The 22,175-nt window shown below is 42.6% G+C and overlaps 1 long non-coding RNA gene across 3 annotated transcripts in view; it reads left to right on the top strand.

The window, feature by feature from the left end:
- The window catches only part of LOC130272747 (uncharacterized), a 34,257-nt gene extending 25,395 nt beyond the window's left edge, over window positions 1–8,862 (top strand). For all 3 annotated transcript variants that reach the window (XR_008843716.1, XR_008843715.1, XR_008843714.1), the window contains one exon: window positions 8,161–8,862. This is a non-coding gene — a long non-coding RNA (uncharacterized LOC130272747). The remainder of the gene's footprint in view (window positions 1–8,160) is intronic.
- Window positions 8,863–22,175: the final 13,313 nt, after the last annotated feature.

Raw genomic sequence — 22,175 nt, 5'->3', positions numbered from 1 at the left:
GGTTACAAATTTTGGGGGGTATTTTCTGCTATTAACCCTTGCAAAAATGTGAAATTTGGGGGGAAACACACATTTTAGTGAAAAAAAATAATATTTTTTTTACATATGCAAAAGTCGTGAAACACCTGTGGGGTATTAAGGCTCACTTTATTCCTTGTTACGTTCCCCAAGGGGGTCTAGTTTCCAAAATGGTATGCCATGTGGGTATTTTTTGCTGTTCTGGCACCATAGGGGCTTCCTAAATGCAACATGCCCCCCAAAAACCATTTCTGAAAAGCGTACTCTCCAAAATCCCCTTGTCGCTCCTTCGCTTCTGAGCCCTCTACTGCGCCCGCCGAACACTTTACATAGACATATGAGGTATGTGCTTACTCGAGAGAAATTGGGCTACAAACATAAGTATACATTTTCTCCTTTTTCCCCTTGTAAAAATTCAAAAATTGGGTTTACAAGAACATGCGAGTGTAAAAAATAAAGATTGTGAATTTTCTCCTTCACTTTGCTGCTATTCCTGTGAAACACCTAAAGGGTTAAAACACTTACTGATTGTCATTTTGAATACTTTGGGGGGTGTAGTTTTTATAATGGGGTATTTCTAATGGGAAGACCCTTCAAATCCACTTCAAACCTGAACTGGTCTCTGAAAAAAAGCGAGGTTCAAAACTTAGTGAAAAATTGGAAAAGTGCTGCTGAACTTTGAAGCCCTCTGATGTCTTCCAAAAGTAAAAACACGTCAATTTTATGATGCAAACATAAAGTAGACATATTGTATATGTGAATTAAAAAAAAATATTTTGAATATCCATTTTCCTTACAAGCAGAAAGCTTCAAAGTTAGAAAAATGCTAAATTTTCAAATTTTTCATCAAATTTTGGGATTTTTCACCAAGAAAGGATGCAAGTTACCACAAAATGTTACCTCTATGTTAAAGTAGAATATGTCACGAAAAAACAATCTCGGAATCAGATTGATAACTAAAAGCATTCCAGAGTTATTAATGTTTAAAGTGACAGTGGTCAGATGTGCAAAAAAATGGCCGGGTCCTAAGGTGTAAAATGGCCTGGTCCTTAAGGGGTTAAAGAGTAAATATACAAGTTTTACCTGTTAAAAGTTAAGAGTTCCAGCACCTACTAGAACAGTGTTTCCCAACCAGGGCGCCTCCAGCTGTTGCAAAACTACAACTCCCAGCCTTCGGCTGTCTGGGCATGCTGGGAGTCGTAGTTCTGCAACAGATGGAGGCACCCTGGTTGGGAAACACTGTACTAGGTTTCTTTCTAAGTTGATCCTGATTGGTGTAACTGCTGTCCCTACTCTACCTATCAGTGGTCATTATGGTGATAGAAAGTTCCTTTAAAGGGGTACTCCCGTGGAAAACTTTTTTTTTTTTTTTTTAGATCAACTGGTGCCAGAAAGTTAATGACTTCTATTAAAAAATCTTAACCCTTCCAGTACTTTTTAGAGGCTGTATACTACAGAGGAAATGTTTTTCTTTTTGTATTTTTCTTATGTCACGACCATGGTGCTCTCTGCTGACCTCTGCTGTCCATTTTAGGAACTGTCCAGAGCAAGAGAAAATCCTCATAGCAAACATATGCTGCTCTGGACAGTTCCTAAAATGAACAGCAGAGGTCAGCAGAGAGCACTGTGGTCGTGACATAAGAGAAATCGAAAAAGAAAAACATTTCCTCTGTAGTATACAGACCCTAATAAGTACTGGAAGGATTAAGATTTTTTAATAGAAGTAATTTACAAATCTGTTTAACTTTCTGGCACTGGTTGATAAAAAAAAAAAAAAAAAAAAAAGTTTTCCACGAAAGTACATCTTTAAGCCCTGGACTGACCTGGCAGTTTTAGCAGAGCATCCTGCACTCAGGGGGGAGATGTCTTTCTTTATACCCAGGTCTGTGATCAGTTCAGGTTTTATGCAGTTGGACAATGCTGCTGTATAGAGAGAATAGACTGCAGCTGCTTTGGCTGTTGTTTGGTGGAGGTCCAGGTACCACAGTTGGTTGCAAGTAATGGTGTCATAAGCCTCTGTCCCAGTCAAGCTAACGTAGTTGTTGATGCCAATGAGAGAAGCATTGTTCTGCCATGTGACGGATTCTGGAAAGATCTAGCATAGACTGTGCCTGGTCAGGAGACCTGGTTTTGATACGTTATAGATATGTCACTTTGCAAGCAGGAAATTTTAACAGGATTCTCCTACTTTGGACAATGGCTGGAGACGAGCGAATTGTCAGGCATTGGCCTAAGAGCATGAGTGGATAGAGGGAGCTGGCCTAAGCTGAGTGATCTGGAGTTGAAGGGACAGCAGCCCTACTAAGAACTGCACCTTCCTACTGGGGAAGAGCTGTTAGGCTGCATTCACACCACGTTTTTGCAATACAGTTCCCGTATACGTTTTCAATGTGAAAACCGTACGAAACTGTATTGAAAACCGTATGCATTGACTCTCCATTGAAAACCGTATGCTAAAAGATGCATCAGGTTGTGTCCGTTTTGCGTCTTGTACGGTTTTGTCCGTTTTTTTTTTGGTCAGGGTGAAAAACTGTATATATATATATTTTTTTTTTTAACATGGGAGTCGATAGGAACCGTATAGAACCACATGTGCATACGGTTCCATCCGGTTTTCACCATACGGTTTTTGACTTTGCAGTTTTTTCTCTTGGAATTTCAATCAAACAAGTGAAACTTTATTCATAATGGAGAGAAAAGTTAAAAATGTATACGTTTTTTTCTTAAAAAACGGATGCAGCCGGACACCATTTTTCAAACCGTATATAGGGTTAAAATTTGTGCACACGTTTTGATACAGTTTAGTCCGGTTTTGAGGAATCAGTTTTTCATCAAAAACCTGACACAGGAACTGTATTGCAAAAACGTGGTGTGAATGCAGCCTTACTGTTGTTCTCATCTGGATTTGTTGCTCAAATGTTGCAGTATAAGCTTCAAGTTTTGCAAGTGATTGTGTATGTGAGTGTCTCTGTGAGCTCCAATGGGGCCATAGGGCCTGAGACCTTGCCTTTTCCCTTATCTACAGAACCACATGTCTCCCTTACAAGTAAATAACACAAACCTATCAATTATCCAACCGTCTTTCCTCAGGGGTACCACATGTGTGATTGGGGGATAAAAATTTCAGGTACCTAAGCCATCAGGGCCAAAATGGCTGCCTTCAGTAATAAAAGGTGATCTGTTTCATGTAATCACACAAACCCCTAAGGCTAGTTCTGGTAGCAAGTGCTTAAAGGGGTTCTCCGGTGCTTAAACATCTTATCCCCTATCCAAAGGATAGGGGATAAGATGCCTGATCGCGGGAGTCCCGCCGCTGGGGACCCCCGTGATCATGCACGTGGCACCCTGTTTGTAATCAGTGCCCGGAGTGCCCGGACTGATTACCGGCAACCGCAGGGTCGGCGGCGTGTGACGTCACGCCTCCGCCCCCGTGTGACATCACGCTCCGCCCCTCAATGCAAGCCGACGGGAGGGGGCGTGATAGCTATCACACCCCCTCCCGTAGGCTTGCATTGAGGGGCGGAGCGTGACGTCACACGGGGGCGGAGGCGTGACGTCACACGCCGCCCGCCCTGCGGTTGACCATAATCAGACCCGGAGCGAACACGCTCCGGGTCTGATTACAAACGGGGTGCCGCGTGCATGATCCCGGGGGTCACCAGCTGCGGGACTCCCGCGATCAGGCATCTTATCCCCTATCCTTTGGATAGGGGATAAGATGTTTAAGCACCGGAGAACCCCTTTAAAGAGGTATTCCAGGAAAAAAAATTCTTTATATATCAACTGGCTCCAGAAAGTTAAACTAATTTGTATTAATCCTTCCAGTAGTTATCAGCTGCTGAAGTTGATTTGTTCTTTTCTGTCTGACAACAGTGCTCTCTGCTGACACCTCTGCTTGTCCCAGGAACTGTCCAGAGTAGGAGCAAATGCCTATAAGCAAACCTCGAATGCTTCGGACAGTTCCTAAGACAAACAGAGGTGACAGCAGAGAGCAGTGTCGTCAGAAAGAAAAGAACAACTCAACTTCAGCAGCTGATAGGTGCTGGAAGGATTAAGATTTTTTTTTATAGAAGTAATTTACAAATTTGTTTAACTTTTTGAAGCCAGTCGAGATATATAAAGTTTTTTTTCCTGGAACACCCCTTTAAGGCTCTGCCTTGTGTATGGGGCCACAATCAAATACGTATGGTATGCACTTGGAATGATGATGAGGGTTATGCTGGATGTAGGAGTCTCTGACTGATGGAGTCCGAAAAATTAAATGTTTTCCAGTGGTGTATCCCTTCAAGTAAAGTTTACAAGTTTCACAGAATCCTAGCGCAAAAGTAGGAATGAGGCTTTTGCGCTAGGATTCTGTGAAACTTGTAAACTTTACTTGAAGGGGTACAACACTGGAAAACATTTTAAAAAAAATTAAATCAACTGGTTAACAGAAAGTTAAACAGATTTGTAAATGACTTCTATTTAAAAATCTTAACCCTTCCAGTACTTATCAGCTGCTGTATTCTCCAGAGGAAGTTCTTTTCTTTTTGAATTTCCTTTCTGCCTGACCACAGTGCTCTCTGCTGACACCTCTGACCATTTTAGGAACAGTCCAGAGTAGGAGCAAATCCCCATAGCAAACCTATTCTGCTCTGGAAAGTTCCTGACATGGACAGAGGTGTCAACAGAGAGCACTGTGGTCAGACAGAAAAGAACTTCCTCTGCACTGGAAGGATTAAGATTTTTAAATAGAAGTAATTTACAAATCTGGTAACTTTCTGGCACCAGTTGATTTGAAAAAAAAAATGTTTTTCAGTGGAAAACTTGAACTCTTTTGTAAATAGAGATATAAAGATACTTGAACACAGCTTTTAACAGAACAGCTTATTAGTCAAATGAATTTAGATTTGGACACTGTCCTTTGAAATAGTGCTTATATAGAAGCTTAGCTTCTCCAGATGTATGTGCAGGTCCTGAATACTCTAGAACAGGGGTCCTTAAACTACGGCCCGCGGGCCACATGCGGCCCGCCGAACACATTTTTCCGGTCCGCCGCTGCCTGGGACATCCCTGTGTCCCGAAAGATGTTTTCTGGACAAATGGATGAGCTTTCGGAGACCCCGCGTTTACTTTAAAAATGCAGGGGCCACCGGGAAGGTGGCGCATGCAGGGACGTCTCTGACGCCGTGCGTGCGCCCATAGCAACGGGGCATGGAGGAGCGGGGCAGCGATGTGGACGTGCGCTGGCCAGCTAGGTAAGTGTTACCAGCGGCACGTCGGCTTCGGTGCTCCGACCACCCCGCTCCTTCGGTCCCGGGGCTTACTGCTATGTCCGGACCGGAGGAGCGGTGGTCGGAGCACTGAAGTGGGGCAGAACCCAGGCATACAGCCTCCAGCCATACACTGGCTGGAGGCTGTATGTCTGTGGGGGAACATACTGCACCTAATGTGGGGGGAAATACTGCACCTAATGTGGGGAGCTATACTGCACCTAATGTGGGGGGAAATACTGCACCTAATATGGGGAATTATACTGCACCTAATGTGGGGGAAAATACTGCACCTAATGTGGGGGGAAAATACTGCACCTAATGTGGGGGAACTATACTGCACCTAATGTGGGGGAACTATACTGCACCTAATGTGGGGGAACTATACTGCACCTAATGTGGGGGAAAATACTGCACCTAGTGTGGGGGAACTATACTGCACCTAATGTGGGGGAAAATACTGCACCTAATGTGGGGGACTATACTGCACCTAATGTGGGGGAAAATACCGCACCTAATTTGGGGGATCTATACTGCACCTAATGTGGGAGATCTATACTGCACCTAATGTGGGGGACTATACTGCACCTAATGTGGGGGAAAATACTGCACCTAATTTGGGGGATCAATACTGCACCTAATGTGGGAGATCTATACTGCACCTAATGTGGGGGAACATGCTGCACCTAATGTGGGGGAACATGCTGCACCTATGTGGGGAGCTATACTGCACCTAATGTGGGGGGAAATACTGCACCTAATGTAGGGGAAAATACTGCACCTAATGTGGGGAACTATACTGCACCTAATGTGGGGAACTATACTGCACCTAATGTGGGGAACTATACTGCACCTAATGTGGGGGAAAATACTGCACCTAATGTGGGGGAAAATACTGCACCTAATGTGGGGGAAAATACTGCACCTAATATGGGGGGAAATACTGCACCTAATGTGGGGGAACTATACTGCACCTAATGTGGGGAGCTATACTGCACCTAATTTGGGGGATCTATACTGCACCTAATGTGGGAGATCTCTACTGCACCTAATGTGGGAGATCTCTACTGCACCTAATGTGGGGGAAGATGCTGCACCTAATGTGGGGGAACTATACTGCACCTAATGTGGGGAGAACTATACTGCACCTAATGTGAGGAGAACTATACTGCACCTAATGTGGGGAGAACTGTACTGCACCTAATGTGGGGGAACTGTACTGCACCTAATGTGTGGAGAACTATACTGCACCTAATGTGGGGAGAACTATACTGCACCTAATGTGGTGAGAACTATACTGCACCTAATGTGAGGAGAACTATACTGCACCTAATGTGGGGAGAACTGTACTGCACCTAATGTGGGGAGAACTGTACTGCACCTAATGTGGGGGAACTGTACTGCACCTAATGTGGGGAGAACTGTACTGCACCTAATCTGGGGGGAACTGTACTGCACCTATTGTGGGGGAACTGTACTGCCAACCCTAATGTGTGGGAACTACAACCTAATGTGGGGGGAACTGTGCTGCGTACTTAAAGTGGTAGTCCACTAATAAGATATATGTGTGCATAGGAATTTGTTCATGTTTTGTTATCTAAAGTCCGGCCCTCCAACGGTCTGAGGGACCGTGAACTGGCCCCCCGTTTAAAAAGTTTGAGGACCCCTGCTCTAGAACTTGTTCAGATTCACCCACTTCCTCAGGAGAGGAGGGTTAGACTATGGGACTTTCTTCTGCTATCACTGGCTAGGAGATAACATGTGACCAAATCACAATCTAGCTTTACACTGAAATGCAAGACTTGTAAGAAACATAGCCCCTCCTTACTCTGGTTACTTGACTTTATTCGTGAACTACAGAGAATATATTTGCAGATGATGCAGATAATCACATTTACAATACTATACAGTGGTCCCTCAACATACGATGGTAATCTGTTCCAAACGGACCATCGTTTGTTGAAACCATCGTATGTTGAGGGATCCGTGCAATGTAAAGTATAGGACAGTGGTCTACAACCTGCGGACCTCCAGATGTTGCAAAACTACAACACCCAGCATGCCCGGACAGCCGTTGGCTGTCCGGGCATGCTGGGTGTTGTAGTGTTGCAACATCTGGAGGTCTGCAGGTTGTAGACCACTGTTAGAGAAAGTTGTACTCACGTGTCCCCGCCGCTCCGGACGGTCACCGCTGCCCGGGATGTCGCCGTCCATCGCTGTGTCCCCGACGCTACGGCAAGGCCTCTGCTTCCCCGGCAACCGCGCTCTCCGTCGCCGCCATCACGTCGCTACACACGTCGCTCCTATTGGATGACATGACGACGTGCGCAGCGATGTGATGACGTCGATGGAGAGCGCCGACGATGCAGAGGATCCCGAAGAGTACGCTCCGGGTCTCCGAGGACAGGTAAGAGACATCACCGGAGCTCACGGGGCACCGTAAATGGCTATCCGGTGGCAGCTGAAGCAGTCTGCACTGCCGGATAGCCGTTTATGCGATGGCCCTGACATAAAAAATCGTCATAATCGACATAATCGTATGTTGATGCTGCCTTCAACATGCGATGGCCTCTGAGAGGCCATCGCATGTTGAAATTATCGTATGTCGGGGCCATCGTAGGTCGAGGGGTCACTGTATACAGTACATCCACCCCAAATATGAGTCTGATAATCTTTGTTGTTCTTAAACAGCAAAATTGGGTTTATCAATATAATATTATACAGTATATGCTGCATGCACAACCTCTTCTCCACTAAAATCAGGGAATGGTCCACCTTATCTTGACCTCAAGTACAGTTTAGGCCATGAGAATCCATTTAAGAAAAGTCTGTTGTCAGAAAAGCCCTTCAAGCTCGATCCCGTAATAATTGTCTTTTTATTTATTTACAGGTATCCAAGCAACATAAACCAGTATTAAAATAGAAGAAATGTTCATTTGTGTTTTTCCCTGTGAACCGAAGAGATGAATAAAGTAATTGCCCTTCATCTGGACTCAGATTAAGCTTCTAAACAATTGTGTTTCGGAAGAACAAATACATTTCTGTCAGAGTGGAGCAAGGACATGCATTATCAAGGAAAAAGGAAAATTCTACTAACAAAATAGATATGTTTTGCAATAATAGAATCAATGCTGCACAATCATAGTGGACCTTGAAAAGGGCCATTTTTACAGTAACATATCTGAAAAAGATTAAAAATAGCTTTAAAATGTAGCTAGCTTTTCTCCATATATTTCATCAGCACATGTTGGACTATTTCAGATCTACAAAGCACCAACCTCGAGTAAAATAGACTGAAAGGATATGCGCACTGTTACCCTGTTTCCTGAATGCAAAATAAAGAAACTTTTATTACCGTAAAAGTTTCCTGCTAAAAAGGGTAAAATAAATCCCTCTGATGGACCCTCTGCTCTCTCAATGTTAAAGGGTAGCTCCCACCATCCTATTTTTTTTTGCTAGCCCGTCCCCCCCCGCTACGGCACTAGCTCGTTCACCCCCCCGCCCCGCATACCCTGTTCCCTCATTACACTTGCAGTTACTGCAGAGTCCGGCAGCAGGCGTGCAGGGACAGCGGCGGCGATGTGCGGGACGATTGGCCTCCCAGCCAGTGACCGGGGAGCCCATGCGCTCGCTCCCGCCTGTCTGATTGACAGGCAGGGAGCGAGTGCAGCCTAACTGAAAAGGGACTGATTGCCACTCCAAAATCAGTCCTTTTTCAGTGGCCGGTTTTTAAATGTAAATGAAACCTTTTTAATGAAAAAAATAATAATAAAAGTATATTAGAGATATGTTGTAGTACATAAGTACTACAACATATCAAAAAATTAAGTTGGTGACAGTGCCCATTTAAAGGGAGCAGAAGGCAGGGGGTTACACAGCAGCCCAGACTGTTAACAGGGGGGAGAGAAGAATTGAAAGACAGCTTATACAGGCTGAAGAAAGGAAGAAAGAAAGAAAAGCTCACAAAATATTCATGGAAGAATCATATAATTTATGTACAAGCCTAAAAAGAAGGCAGAGCACACACAGCAAACTGCAGAGGCGGAATAAGAGAAACTAAGCAAAAGATTAATAAATACTTAAAAAGATTTTTTTTTTTTTACGTAATAGGTACAAACCAGACTGTGAACAGGGAGGAGAGAAGTCTTGGAGGACAGCTTATACAGGCTGAAGAAATAAATAAATAAAGAAGAGCTCACAAACCTTATGGGAAGAATCATGTAAACTATGTACAAGTGTAAACAGAAGGCAGAGCACACATAGAAAACTGCAGAGGCTGAATAAGAGAAACTAACCAAAAGTTTAATAAATACTTAAAAAGAATATTTTTTTAACGTAATAGGTACAAACCAGACTGTGAACATGGAGGAGAGAAGTCTTGGAGGACAGCTTATACAGGCTGAAGAAAGAAATAGATAAAGAAGAGCTCACAAACCTTATGGGAAGAATCATGTAAACTATGTACAAGTGTAAACTGAAGGCAGAGCACATACAGCAAACTGCAGAGGCTGAATAAGAGAAACTAACCAAAAGTTTAATAAATACTTAAAAAGGATATTTTTTTAACGTAATAGGTACGTAATAGGTATAAAAAGAATATTTTTTTAACGTAATAGGTACAAACCAGACTGTGAACAGGGAGGAGAGAAGTCTTGGAGGACAGCTTATACAGCTGAAGAAAGAAATAGATAAAGAAGAGCTCACAAACCTTATGGGAAGAATCATGTAAATTATGTACAAGTGTAAACTGAAGGCAGAGCACATACAGCAAACTGCAGAGGCTGAATAAGAGAAACTAACCAAAAGTTTAATAAATACTTAAAAAGGATATTTTTTTAACGTAATAGGTACAAAAATAGGTACGTAATAGGTATAAAAAGAATATTTTTTTAACGTAATAGGTACAAACCAGACTGTGAACAGGGAGGAGAGAAGTCTTGGAGGACAGCTTATACAGGCTGAAGAAAGAAATAGATAAAGAAGAGCTCACAAATCTTATGGGAAGAATCATGTAAATTATGTACAAGTGTAAACTGAAGGCAGAGCACATACAGCAAACTCCAGAGGCTGAATAAGAGAAACTAACCAAAAGTTTAATAAATACTTAAAAAGAATATTTTTTAACGTAATAGGAACAAACCAGACTGTGAACAGGGAGGAGAGACGTCTTGGAGGCCAGCTTATACAGGCTGAAGAAAGAAATAGATAAAGAAGAGCTCACAAACCTTATGGGAAAAATCATGTAAACTATGTACAAGTGTAAACAGAAGGCAGAGCACATACAGCAAACTACAGAGGCTGAATAAGAGAAACTAACCAAAAGTTTAATAAATACTTAAAAAGAATATTTTTTTAACGTAATAGGTACAAACCAGACTGTGAACTGGGAGGAGAGAAGTCTTGGAGGACAGCTTATACAGGCTGAAGAAAGAAATAGATAAAGAAGAGCTCACAAACCTTATGGGAAGAATCATGTAAATTATGTACAAGTGTAAACTGAAGGCAGAGCACATACAGCAAACTGCAGAGGCTGAATAAGAGAAACTAACCAAAAGTTTAATAAATACTTAAAAAGGATATTTTTTTAACGTAATAGGTACAAAAATAGGTACGTAATAGGTATAAAAAGAATATTTTTTTAACGTAATAGGTACAAACCAGACTGTGAACAGGGAGGAGAGACGTCTTGGAGGACAGCTTATACAGGCTGAAGAAAGAAATAGATAAAGAAGAGCTCACAAACCTTATAGGAAGAATCATGTAAATTATGTACAAGTGTAAACTGAAGGCAGAGCACATACAGCAAACTGCAGAGGCTGAATAAGAGAAACTAACCAAAAGTTTAATAAATACTTAAAAAGAATATTTTTTTAACGTAATAGGTACAAACCAGACTGTGAACAGGGAGGAGAGACGTCTTGGAGGACAGCTTATACAGGCTGAAGAAAGAAATAGATAAAGAAGAGCTCACAAACCTTATGGGAAAAATCATGTAAACTATGCACAAGTGTAAACAGAAGGCAGAGCACATACAGCAAACTGCAGAGGCTGAATAAGAGAAACTAACCAAAAGTTTAATAAATACTTAAAAAGAATATTTTTTTAATGTAATAGGTACAAACCAGACTGTGAACAGGGAGGAGAGAAGTCTTGGAGGACAGCTTATACAGGCTGAAGAAATAAATAAATAAAGAAGAGCTCACAAACCTTATGGGAAGAATCATGTAAACTATGTGCAAGTGTAAACAGAAGGCAGAGCACACAGCAAACTGTAGAAGCTGTTTAAGAGAAACTAAGCACAATGTTTAATAAAGACTTATGGAGATTTTTTTGTTTTATTTTTACCATAACGATCTATGATATATGGCAATGGGATTGATGTTTCTAAAACGCGTTGGCCTCGCTTTTGTGTTTTGTGTCTCCTCTGTACCAGTTTGCTGTAACCACACTTGTTAAATAAAGCCAAGTTTTATCGTCTAGAGATGCTATAGAGATAGAGACGCACATAATATATGCACCTAAACATTAATATTTCCTATACTAAAGTGAAGGCTTCCTATAATAGGTACTGTATGCATTCATTATACATAACCACAAAGGAACCAGAGAAAAACACATCACCTTGTGAGGATGACATTCCACCGTGCATTCTCCTTGTGATGTGTATTCATTGCAGTGCATAGTTTCACATGGGCTGATGTTAGAAAGAATAAACACTTCCAAGTAACTTAACGTGAAGACGCTAAACACAAGGTAATTATAGCTCTCCGGGCAATTATCATATCTTATAGTGCGACAAGGAAATATAAACTGCATCACCAAGCCAATAAAGAACCCTGAATCATATACAAATATATTCAAGCTGGACTCTGTAACCTGTCAAAATTGTTATAATTCCAGAAAATATTCTGTGTTACATTACATGGTAACTTTCCATGTAGTCAAATCTTAATTCTTCAGTTATTTATAGAAACCATACACAGAAAAGAGACTGAGCAAGCATAAGTAATCTCATTCATGGACCTAAAGGGGTACTCCCGTGGGAAAAAAAATTCATATCAACTGGTGCGAGAAATTTAAACAGATTTGTAAAGTACTTCTATTAAAAAATCTTAATCCTTTCAGTACTTATCAGCTGCTGTATGCTCCACAGGAATTTGTGTATTTTTTTTTTTTTGTCTGACCACATGGCTCTCTGCTGACACCTCTGTCCGTGTCAGGAACTGTCCAGAGCAGAAGAGGTTTGCTATCGGGATTTGCTCCTGCTCTGGACAGTTCCTGACACGGACAGAGAGCGCACTGTGGTCTTACTGAAAAGAACCACACAACTTCCTGTGGAGCATACAGCAACTGATAATTATTGGAAGGATTAAGATTTTTTTAACAGAAAAAATTTACAAATCTGTTTAACTTTCTGGGGGCAGTTGATATGAAAAATAATTGTTTTCCACCGGAGTACCCCTTTAATGATTTTCCCCATCAGACAGGTATGTTACTTTTTGTTATAGAAACATTCTTTCTTAAAAGGAATGTACAGATTTGCACTAAATATTTTCTATTCTTGGTTTACATAAATAGCAGTACAATCAGCTTGATGAAGGTGTCATATAGACCCAAAACCTGCAAAATAGTGGAAAAATTCTAATTAGGGTATCACTGGCTGCAGTGATGTCCCGCCTTGGTGAGTGATACGCTGAGTGCAGTGCGCCCAGGCAGCAGGGAGAAGGCGGGGCCCAGGCCCGTTACATGACACTGAGCTCAGCATATCACTGACCGAGCCAGGACATCGCTGCGGCCAGCGATAAACTGATCACAGTGTTATATGTTGGGTTCCAGGATGCGGAAGACCAGGCCCAGAAGAAAGAAAAGCAATATTGGCGTATCGGGGGAGCAGTGGAAGGTAACTTAGAGTTTGCTATTTTACTTTTTTGCAGCCTGGGCACAATGGAATGACAAAAAATTTCAGCAGAGTACTCCTTTAACCCCTTAAGGACTGAGCCCTTTTTTGCAATTCTGACCACTGTCACTTTACGCATTAATAACTCTGGGATGCTTTTACCACTTATTCTGATTCCGAGATTATTATTATTATTTTTTTTTTCGTATTCTACCTTAACATAGTGGTAAATTTTCGTCGTTACTTGCATCCTTTCTTGGTGAAAATTTTGCATTTTTTGCCTTAGCAAAAGCTAATTTTGCCAACCCCTTGACTCCTCCCATTGACACGCTCCACACTGTAACAAACCTCCTCCGTAATCTCCTTACTACTGGGGCGACAAACTGTAACAAACCTCCTCCTCATTTAATCTCCTTACCAATGGAATTAAACACTGTAACAAACCTCCTCATATAATCACTTTACTACTGGGGTGACACACTGTAAAAAAAAAAAAAAAAAAACTCTTCATGTAATAATCTTACTACTGAGGTGTGTTTATTTATTTTTACATATTCTACTTTAACATAGTGGTACATTTTCGTCGCTACTTGCATCCTTTCTTGGTGAAAAATCCCAAAATGTCATGAAAATTTAGCATTTTTTACACTTGCATGTTCTTGTAGAGCCATTTTTTTTTTATTTTTATAAGTGGTAAAAGGAAAGAAATCCCCCCAAAATTTGTAACTCCATTTCTCTCGAGTAAGGAAATTCCTCATATGTGGATGTAAAGTGTTCTGAGGGTGCAGTAGAGGGCTCAGAAGGGGAGGAGTGCCAATGGGATTTTGGACGGTGAATTTTGCTGAAATGGATTTTGGGGGGGCATGTCGCATTTAGGAAGCCTCTATGGTGCCAGAACAGCATAAAAAGAAAAAAACACATGGTATACTATTTTGGAAACTACACCCCTCAAGGAAGGTAAAAAGGGGTACAGTGAGCCTTAACAGCCCACAGGTTTTTGGCGACTTTTCGATAAATCTGGATGTGTAAATGAACATTTTTTTCTTTTCACTAAAATGCATCCCCCCCCCCCCCCCCAAATTTCACATTTTTACAAGGGGTAATAGGAGAAAATGGCCCCCAAAATTTGTAACCCCATCCCTTCTCAGTATGGAAATACCCCATCCGTAGATGTCAAGTGCTCTGCTGGCGAACTACAATGCTCAGAAGAGGAGTCACATTTGGGTTTTGGAAAGCAAATTTTGCTGAAATAGTTTTTGGGGGGGAATGTCACATTTAAGAAGCCCCTATGGTGCCAGAACAGAAAAAAAAAACACATGGCACATTATTTTGGAAACTATGCCCCTCGAGGAACGTAACAAGGGATACAGTGAGCCTTAACACCTCACAGGTGTTTGACGACTTTTTGTTAAAGTCGGATGTGTGAATGAAAAAAAAAGTTTCACAAAAATTCAGTTTTTCCCCAAATTTTACATTTTTAAGGGGACCACTGTTCCAAATATCTGTCAGACACCTGTGGGGCGTAAATGCTCACTGTACCCCTTATTACATTCCGTGAGGGGTGTAGTTTCCAAAATGGGGTCACATGTGGGGGGGGGGGGCATTTTTCTGGTACTATGGAAGCTTTGTAAACACACATGACCTTCAATTCCGGACAAATTTTCTCTCCAAAAGCCCAATGGCGCTCCTTCTCATCTGAGCATTGCAGTTCGCCCGCAGAGCACTTTACATCCACATATGGGGTATTTTCTTACTCAGAAGAAATGGGGTTACATATTTTGGGGGGCGTTTTTTCCTATTTTCCCTTGTGAAAATGAAAAATTTAGGGTAACACCAGCATTTTAGTTAAAAAACTAATTTTTTTTTAATTTTCCCATCCAACTTTAACGAAAATTCATCAAACACCTGTGGAGTGTTAAGGCTCACTGTACCCCTTGTTAAATTCCGTAAAGGGGTGTAGTTTCCAAAATGGGGTCACAAGTGGGTATTTATTTTTTTGCGTTTATGTCAGAACCACTGTAAAATCAACCACCAAATCACCAATTTAGGCCTCAAATGTACATAGTGCACTCTCACTCCTGAGCCTTGTTGTGCGTCCACAGAGCATTTTACGCCCACATATGGGGTATTTCCGTACTCAGGAGAAATTGCGTTACAAATTATTTATTTTTTCCCTTTTACCTCTTAATAAGAGCATGGTGCCAAAAGTATGGTGCAACACCAGCATGTTAGTGTAAAATGTTTAATTTTTTTACACTAACAGGCTGGTGTAGACCCCAACTTTTTCTTTTCATAAGGGGTAAAAGGAGAAAAAGCACGCCAAAATTTGTAGTGCAATTTCTCCCGAGTACAGAGATACCCCATATGTGGCCCTAAACTGTTTCCTTGAAATACGACAGGGATCCGAAGTGAGAAAGCACCATGCGCATTTGAGGATTAAAGTAGGGATTGCATAGGGGTGGACATAGGGGTGATTCCCAAACAGGGTGCCTCCAGATGTTGCTAAACTCCCAGCATGCCTGCACAGTCAGTGGCTGTCTGGAAATGCTGGGAGTTGTTTTGCAACAGCTGGAGGCTCCGTTTTGGAAACACTGCCGTACGATACTTTTTTCATTTTGATTGGGGGGGACAGTGTAAGGGGGTGTATATGTAGTGTTTTACCCTTTATTTTGTGGTAGTGTAGTGTTTTTAGGGTATATTCGCACAGGCGGGTTTACGGTGAGTTTCCCGCTAGGAGTTTGAGCTGCAGCAGAAAATTTGCCGCAGCTCAAACTTGAAGTAGGAAACTCACTGTAAACCCGCCCGTGTGAATGTACCCTGTACATTCACATGGGGGGGGGAGCAAACCTCCAGCTGTTGCAAAACTACAACTCCCAGCATGCACTAAAAGACCATGCATGCTAGGAGTTGTAGTTTTGCAACAGCTGGAGGCACACTGGTTGGAAAACCTTCAGTTAGGTTCTGTTACCTAACTCAGTACAGTGACCCCCCGACTTATGATGGCCCCGACATATGATCATTTCAACATATGATGGCCTCTCAGAGCCCATCGTATGTTGAAGGCAGCATCGACATATGATGCTGCTGTGTGTCGGGGCCATCCTACAAACAGCTATCTGACAGCGCTGACAACTTCAGCAACTGACAGATAGTTGCTTAATGTGCCCCGTGTGCCCCGTTCTGCCTCCTGTTACTCACATGCTGTCCTGCTAACTCACGCAGGCTTCCACTGTGAGCTCCGTGTAAGCCCCCCCCCCCCCCCCCCAGTGCAGCCATAGCCAATAGCCTGCATCATCTTGCTGCAGGCATCCAATGAGCTGCTGGCTGCCCTCCCCTTTCTTTCCTATGGAGCTGTAGCCGGCAGGATCGTAATGGAGGACATTCTGTCCCCCCTGAAGGTATTTAAAGAACTGTACAGTACTGTATGTGATGTTAGTAAGTTAGCTAGTATGGTTGAAAAAAGACATACGTCCATCAAGTCCAACCAGGGAATTGAAGGGAAGGGTCTAAGGGGATAAGGGAAAGGGATGTCGTTTTATAATTCTGCATAAGCATTAATGTTATTTTGTTCCAGGAATGTATCTAACCCTGTTTTAAAGCTGTTAATTGTTCCTGCTGTGACCAGTTCCTGAGGTAGACCGTTCCATAAATTCACAGTCCTCACGGTAAAGAAGGCGTCTCGCCCCTTTAGACTAAACCTTTTCTTCTCCAGACGGAGGGAGTGCCCCCTCGTCCTTTGGGGGGGTTTAACCTGGAACAGTTTTTCTCCATATTTTTTGTATGGGCCATTTATATACTTATATACGTCTATCATATCCCCCCTTAAACGTCTCTTCTCAAGACTAAACAATTGTAACTCCTTTAATCGCTCCTCATAGCTAAGATGTTCCATGTCCCATATTAGTTTAGTCGCGCGTCTCTGCACCCTTTCCAACTCCGCAGTGTTCCTTTTTATGAACAGGCGACCAAAACTGAACAGCATATTCCAGGTGAGGCCGTACCAATGCTTTATAAAGGGGGAGTATTATGTCCCTGTCCCTCGAGTCCATGCCTCTTTTTATACATGACAATATCCTGCCGGCTTTGGAAGCAGCAGCCTGACATTGCATGCTATTCTGTAGTCTGTAATCTACAAGTACACCCAGATCCTTCTCTACCAGTGACTCTGCCAGTTTAATCCCCCCTAAGACATACGATGCATGCAGGTTATTAGTACCCAGATGCATAACTTTACATTTATCCACATTGAACCTCATTTGCCAAGTGGATGCCCAGACACTTACTCTATCCAAGTCATCTTGTAACTTATACACATCCTCTATAGACTGTACCGTGCTACAAAGCTTGGTGTCATCTGCAAAGATAGAAACAGAGCTGTTAATACCATCCTCTATATCATTGATAAATAAATTAAACAACAGCGGTCCAGTACTGAACCTTGGGGTACACCACTAATAACCGGGGACCAATCAGAGTACGAATCATTGACCACCACTCTCTGGGTACGATCCATGAGCCAGTGTTCAATCCAGTTACAAACTAAAGTTTCCAAGCCCAAGGACCTTAACTTACCTGTCAGACGTCTCTGAGGGACAGTATCAAACGCTTTGGCAAAATCCAGAAACACTATATCCACAGCCATTCCTCTGTCAAGGCTTCTACTCACCTCTTCATAAAAGCAAATTAGATTGGTTTGACAACTTCTATCCTTAGTAAACCCATGCTGGCTATCACTTATAATACAATTATCCCCTATGTATTCCTGTATGTAATCCCTTATAAGTCCTTCAAACAATTTACCCACAAGGCACGTTAGACTTACCGGTCTATAATTGCCTGGCGAAGACCTAGAGCCCTTCTTGAAGATTGGTACCACATTCGCCTTGCGCCAGTCCCTTGGCACAATACCAGACACCAGAGAATCTCTAAATATCATGAACAAGAGTACAGATATTACTGAACTTACCTCTCTAAGAACTCTTGGGTGTAGTCCATCCGGCCCTGGAGATTTGCTTACATTTATATTACTTAACTTACCTTGTACCATCTCTACATTAAGCCAGTTCAGTACATTACATGATGTGTTACCAGCACTGACCTGTACATGATGTGTTACCAGCACTGACCTGGCCAATGTCAGCTCCTTCTTCCATAGTATATACAGAACTAAAGAACCCATTCAGTAGCTCCGCTTTCTCTTGATCGCCCGTGACAACCTCCCCATTATCATTATTAAGGGGTCCTACATGCTCTGTCCTTGGTTTTTTTGTGTTTATATATCTAAAAAAATATTTAGGATTAGTTTTGCTTTCTTTGGCCACCTGTCTCTAATTTTGAATTTTTGCAGTTTTTATTACATTTTTACAGATTTTATTAAGCTCCTTGTACTGTTTAAATGTTATAGCTGACCCATCAGATTTGTATTTTTTGAAGGCTATTTTTTTGTTGTTTATTGCTCTTTTAACCTCATTTATCAGCCATGTAGGATTTAGTTTTAATCGTTTATATTTGTTCCCCTTTGGTATATATTTAGATGTATAGTTATTTAGAGTTGATTTAAAGATGTCCCATTTACCTTCTGTATCAGTATTTGACAACACCTCCCCCCAGTCTATGTCCTGTAGTGCAGATCTCAGCCCAGGGAAATTTGCCTTTTTAAAGTTCTATGTTTTTGCCTTCCCCTCCTGTCTTTGTTTTCTACATTTTAAGCCAAAAGTAACTATATTGTGGTCGCTATTACCAAGGTTTTCACGCACAGTTACATTACCAATCAGCTCTGCGTTGTTGGAAATGATCAGATCCAACAAGGCATCACTTCTTGTTGGGTCCTCCACAAACTGGCCCATAAAATTATCCTGCAATAAATTTAGGAATTTTCTCCCCTTTGTAGTTTTAGCCAACCCCCGGCCCCAATCTATATCTGGATAGTTAAAATCTCCCATTATTACCACTGTACCTGCCCGGGTGACCCTCTCTATTTGTTTATACAGCCGACCTTCTATCTCTTCAGTGATATTAGGGGGTCTGTAGATTACACCAAATATTATTTTTTCAGTATTTCCCTCCTTTTGTAATTCTACCCACAGTGATTCCACATCCTCAGAATCATCACACACTATGGCATCGTTCACACTGACTTTCATACCACTTCTTACATACAGACAGACTCCACCACCTGCAGATTGACAGCCCAGTCATGCGAGGAGTCCAGCCATGTCTCAGTGACCCCAACTATATCAATATGTTCCTCCAGTATCAAGGCCTCAAGCTTTCCCATTTTATTTGCTAGGCTTCTGGCATTTGTGAACAAACACTTTACATTTCCATTAAGTTTAACACATATAGTCTCACTAATGGGATTTTCAGAGTTATTTGGGGTTAATGTTATTATTTGAGTTATAAGGGCTAATTGTACTATTTAAGTTATCGGGGCTAATGGGATTTTTTGAGATATTGGGTCTAACGTTATTATTTAAGTTATTGGGGCTAATGGGATTTTTTGCGTTATTGCGTCTAACGTTGTTATTTAAGTTATTGGGGCTAACGGTATTTTTTGAGTTAATGGGGCTTATTGTAGTTATTGAGGCTAATGGAATTTTTTGAATTATTGGGATTACAATTTTTCGGGCTACATTTATTTTTACAGCTGGTTTGTAACGCATGAATCTCCTTATCCACTGCTCTTAACCTCCCCCCACAGGACTCCTCTCCACCCACCATTATGTCCTGACCCCTCTCTAACCTATCCATCCCACTGTCTGCTTTCTTTGCTTTATTATCCTCCCCCCATTCACCTAGTTTAAATACTCAGCCACCCCTTCCAGGATTCTCTCCCCCAGCACAGCAGACCCCCTTCCATTCAGGTGCAAATTATCCGTAGAATAGAGTTTGTACCCCAATGAAAAGTCAGCCCAGTGCTCTAAAAACCCAAACCCTTCCCCCTCACACCACGACTTAAGCCATGCATTTAACTCCCTAAGCTCCCGCTGTCTTTCCTGCGATGCGCATTGCACAGGAAGTATTCCAGAGAACACAACCTTAGAGGTCCTTCCCTTCAGCTTGGCACCTAGTTCCTTGTAATTATTCTTCAAGGACCTCCACCTACCATGTATTCTGTCGTTGGTTCCCACATGGACCACGACAGCTGGGTCATCCCCAGCCCCCCCTAGTAATTTGTCCACCCTTTCCACCACATGCCGAACCCTGGCCCCAGGGAGATAGCAAACCATTCGGTTGAGGTGGTCTTGGCGACAAATTATTCTATCCGTCTTCCTGATTATAGAATCCCCTACCACAACTAACTGTCTTGGCCTACCTGCGTTACCATCCCCCACACTACTAGTTGAGCTGTTCCCCCGGCTGTTAGGGAGAACAGTATCCACTAGGGTTGCCATCTCTGATACTGAGGCCCTCGCATCATCGCCCAACTTGGCAATTTTACTTGGGAGATCAGAAGCAGAAGTGACCTTCCTTTTCCTTGCCCCCTTTCCAGTCCCTCTAACTACATTAACCCAGCTCCCTACTTGGGCCTCCTGGCTAGTTTCTCCAACCTCCATTTCTACCCCACTAACTGCTTGCTCTGTAAGATTGTCAATCGCCCTCAATGTTGCATTTTGCTCCTCTAGATCTCTAATACGAGCTTCCAGGTGGGCAACATGCTCACATTTGTCACAGCGGTATTCACCCTGAAGCTGCTGCTCCAGAGATGTATACATGTGGCACAATGTGCACTGAAGAAAACCTCCAATCCTGCTGTCCATATCCTTGGTGACAAACAGCTGTTATTAACTATTAAGAAAAACTACTTTTATCAAGGGATGTCACACATCACATACAATAAATATACACTATACACCCCATACATCAATGTTTCCCTATCAGTGTGCCTCCAGCTGTTGCAAAACTATAACTCCCAGCATGCCCAGACAGTCAATGGCTGTACATGCATGCTGGGAGTTGTAATTGTGCAACAGCTGGAGGCACCCTGGTTTGTTAAACACTCCCCATATACTCCACATACAATGGTCATCCCAGAACCAATTAGCAGTTTCCCATAGAGATATGTATTCAACATACAATGGTTCCAAGGCCCCAGAACCAATTACCATTTTTACATAGACATATGTACTTGACATATGATGGTTTCAACATATGATGGTTCTACTGGAACCAATTAATATCATATATTGAGGGACCACTGTATTTTCTAACCGGTGTGCCTCCAGCTGTTGCAAAACTACAACTCCCAGAATGTACTGATCGCCGAAGGGCATGTTGGGAGATGTAGTTATACAACAGCTGGAGGTACGCAACGGCAACTCCAAGCATGGTGAGACAGCCATTTGCTGTTCGTGCATGCTGGGAGTTGTAGTTTTGCAAGACGTAGAGGGCCACAGTTTAGAGACCACTGCACAGTGATCTCCAAACTGTAACCCTCCAGCTATTACAAAACTACAAATTCCAGCATGCCCAAACAGCAAACAGCTGTCTGGGCATGCTGGGAATTGTAGTTTTGCAACATCTGGAGGGCTATAGTTTGGAGACCACTATACAGTGGTTGCTAGGCAATAACTCACCGGCTTCCGTAGGATAGCAGCACCAGGGAGCCGCACGTCATCACCGCCCGCCGCCAATCGCCGCTGGAAAGTGACCTCCAGCATCGGTCACCGCTAGTTCCCCCATTCTGCCTGGACTACAGTGAGTGGGCAGAGCGGTGGAATCGAACACTTTAACCCCCCCCCCCTGCCACCTCACTCCTATGCCTTCAGGGGATCGTGGGTGTCTTGGACAGCCCGATCCTCCTTATTTTCGGGGTTACCGGAGACCCGTATGACCCAGAATCGCCACAGATCGCCAATCTGAATTGCCCGGCGATTTGCAGTGATCGCCAACATGGGGTGGTCTAAGGACCCCCCTCGGCGATGTGTCGGGATGCCAGCTGAATGATTTCAGCAGGCATCCTGGTCTGATCCCTGACAGGCTAGCGTACCTGTACGCCCTCAGTCCTT

Source organism: Hyla sarda, chromosome 5, assembly GCF_029499605.1.
Source record: "Hyla sarda isolate aHylSar1 chromosome 5, aHylSar1.hap1, whole genome shotgun sequence".
In the NCBI taxonomy this organism is placed as follows: Eukaryota; Metazoa; Chordata; class Amphibia; order Anura; family Hylidae; genus Hyla; species Hyla sarda.
The sequence above is the reverse complement of the archived record's forward strand: the minus strand, read 5'-3'. Positions and strand labels throughout refer to the sequence as shown.